The sequence below is a fragment of the Gekko japonicus genome, unplaced genomic scaffold, assembly GCF_001447785.1.
Source record: "Gekko japonicus isolate JY-2015 unplaced genomic scaffold, Gekko_japonicus_V1.1 scaffold1921, whole genome shotgun sequence".
Classification (NCBI taxonomy): domain Eukaryota; kingdom Metazoa; phylum Chordata; class Lepidosauria; order Squamata; family Gekkonidae; genus Gekko; species Gekko japonicus.
In genome coordinates, this window is record NW_015167593.1 from 259,188 (window position 1) to 262,598 (window position 3,411).

Here is a 3,411-nt window from a genome sequence, read left to right on the forward strand (position 1 = left end):
ATGCATTTAAACCATGTGGGTAGACTGTATTTAGTTTGAAAATCCAATAAGCCTCTCTTTTCAAAAGAATCTTTTTAATGTCCTTTCTATCATATATATTGGGTTTAATGACTTCCAGAATGACTTTAGATAAATAATTGTGAATGCTTCTTCATCACAGTTGTATGATTCATACATTGTAAAAACGCTTTCTTTTTCAGCCAGCGGATGACCCCAAACACCAGCAGCAGCAGCAACCCTACAGAACTGCTCATGGGTAGGCGCCTCACAGCCCACCTCGACCGTTTGCACCTTGACCACACTCCAGAACACAGTTCGGCCCCAGAATCCCAAGAAGCGGTTCCTGCACCCACGGGACCACCAGTGGAGCGTCGCCACTCAACCTGCGAGCGGCAGCGCCCCACTTATTTAAAGGACTTTGTCAGCTGAGCATGTCTGAACCTTGGGGGGAGGGGTGTTATGTATTGCGATGGAATCGGACTTGCGAATGGGTTTGGCAACGGACATGAGAAATAGCAGAGCTTAGAATGCATAACAATAGAAGGCTAGGATCCTAGAATGAACCAATAGATTGACCCGGATCCTAGTAATAGCCAGTTGCTTAACAATACCTTGTAAATAGCCTATCGTTGGTAGTTGGGTGTGGTGTGTGGTATGAATATAAGCAGGGCTCTGACCCTGCAAGTTTGTCTTAGTTTTGGAGCTGAAACCACAATAAACATGAGCTAATCACTCGACACGTCTGAACCCAGTATTTCTCAGCAGTGTTCCCTCTAAGCTGTGCATGTGAGCGGCCACACATTAACTCAGGAAGCCCCGCTCAGCAGCAACCCGGAGCCGCGCAGGGTCTTGCACTGCCCATTGTCCATTTTAAGGTTACAGCAGTTATATCCTGCTCAGGATGTGAACTAGGGTTGCCAACCTCCAGGGCAGGGGTCAATATACAACCAGGTGGGGCACGGGCCAGGGCCCAGGGCTTCTGGTGGGGTCCACTGCCACTGATCTTCCACCTGCTCACTTATTTATTTATTTATTTATTTTATACATTAGACTTTATATCCCGCTCTAACCCCCTTTCAGGGGTCTCTGAGCGGCTTACAGGTCGGTGCTAGTCACCATTTATATTATTTCCCTGACTACGGCCACATTATAGGAGGGGGTGGGACAGCCCTATCAGCACCCAAGTGGCGGCGGCATTTCCAGCTTCTTTTTAGGCGTTTCTTGTGAGTTAACACACTGAGAATTGTACTATAAAACTGTTTCTTGCATTCTGAGTAGGCCAGTATTCTCAAACTCATAAGTGTGCTATTTCCCTTGAAGGGGGCCTTCCTCCAGCTCAAGGGAACCCACCATCTCCATAGCAGGGCTGCTTCTTTCCATACTTCTCTTCTCTTTCTCCATTTCAAAATATCTGGAGTTTTGGCCATCTAGCCTTCTGTGGATAAATGCGTCCTTCAGTATTGTTAGAATAATACAGGCACATTTCTTGTAATATCGCAATTTATTTTGTGCCCTAAAGATCGATCTTATCGCTTTTAGCAACATAGAGATAAGTTTGACTGGCCCTATTCCTGAAGAGACGTTTCATCCTGTACTCCTCAAACGTGGGAAGAAAAAGAAGGTCAGGCTGTCTGAGTTCGAAAGAGCTGTGGATAAGCAACTTCCAGCTACCACAGGTGCGTGAGGGTTTTGTGATTCTGCCATTTGGGGTCGCTCCAAGAGGGATTTCTTCCACTGTTCAATGGCTAAGGGAAATCTGGCATGCTGGGGGTGTTACATATTGTGGTAAGTTTATCCGTGAGGGAAACTGTTGAATTGTAAGCTCTCAGGATCGGTGTGCAGGGGAATACAACATGTTGCAGCTAATCAAACAAACATTGCAACCTGTGGACTATAGCACACTTTCAGAACTAATTGTTTAAGTCTCTAATAAATATAGGCTTAGACCAAGGTGAGTAATTTTAACCTGGAGAAAATCACATTCCTAGAACTTTCTAATATATTCCTAGAACTTTCTAATTCCTAGAACTTAGGGACTGCCTCTCCCCACATGTTCCCCCAAGGGCACTACGGTCGGGGACGCAAAATCTCCTGGATATTCCAGGCCCCAGAAACATCAAATTTGCGGTTACCAGGGCTAGGGCGTTCTCGGTGGTGGCTCCTACCTGGTGGAATGAGCTCCCAGAAGAGATCCGGGCCCCGCGGGACTTGGTGCAGGTCCGCAGGGCCTGTAAAACGGAGCTCTTCCACCAGGCCTTTGAGGAGCCGCCGTTGCCACCATCATTACGCCATCATCATCGTGTTGCCATCGTCACCATTCTTCTATCTATGCCCCCCTTATTGGTCCCGCAAATTGACCACCCCCAGAGCGGGGACTATTGGGGATGCAAGACGTGCCTGGCAGAGGACAACGCTGTATGGACGTATATTGTTGCTGCTATATTTATGGTTATTATTGTTGCTTGTGGTTAGTATTTTTAGAACCCCATCTTGAATTTTATAGTTAACTGATTTTGGAGCACCGTAAAGTAAATTTTAGTGAACTGTAGTTATTGTATTTTATATTATTCTGTACTGTTTTAATGTTTTAACTTGGGCATTTGTGCCCCTTGTGAGCCGCCCTGAGCCTTCGGGGAGGGCGGGATATAAATTTAAAGATAAATAAATAAATAAGATAAATATATTCCTGAAAATTACTTAGCAAGGAATAGGGGATTCAAAAGCCTTATGTGATGGGATAATCCTGGCCCTAATCTTTGCTTTCCTTACCTTGTTTGCTGAATGATTTCATCATCAGTCGTGCACAGTGGGGGGGGGGCAGTGACTGCAGAAGCAAAGAGGATGGTATTCTGGTCTCGGTTCTCTTATGGACCACTGGGAGGCCGAATCTCCTTCATCCCAGCAAGGGGAAGATCAGCCTAGCCTCCAGTGGATGTGAATGCATCACCACTTTGGAACCACAATAATGGATCTCCCTTCTCTAGCTGTCCTGTGTCTTCCCTTGCCTTTGTGTGCCTTTGCCTGCTGGTTTGTACGTAATTCTGGGAACAGTAATGATGGCTTATTTTTACCCTGTGTGCAGCTACCAGGATTGTCCCTTGAATTTTAATTTGTGTGAGGTGCTTTAGAAGACAGGTTGGTCTTATAAAAGTATAAAATGGGTACAACCTTTTCGAGCCTGCAGGCACCTTTGGAATTCTGACATAGGTCGGTGGGCACAAAAGCAAGCTGCTGGCCACGGGAGGTGGAGCCAGTCATGAAATGGCTGCTGCAAGAGGTGGAGCCAACCATAAACTGTCAGGGAGCAAGGATATATGTAACTCTAATAGTACATTAGTGAAGAGGACCTTAAGAGCCTCTTGCTCAGAGTGAAAGAGGAGAGCGCAAAAGTGGGCTTGAAGCTCAACATCA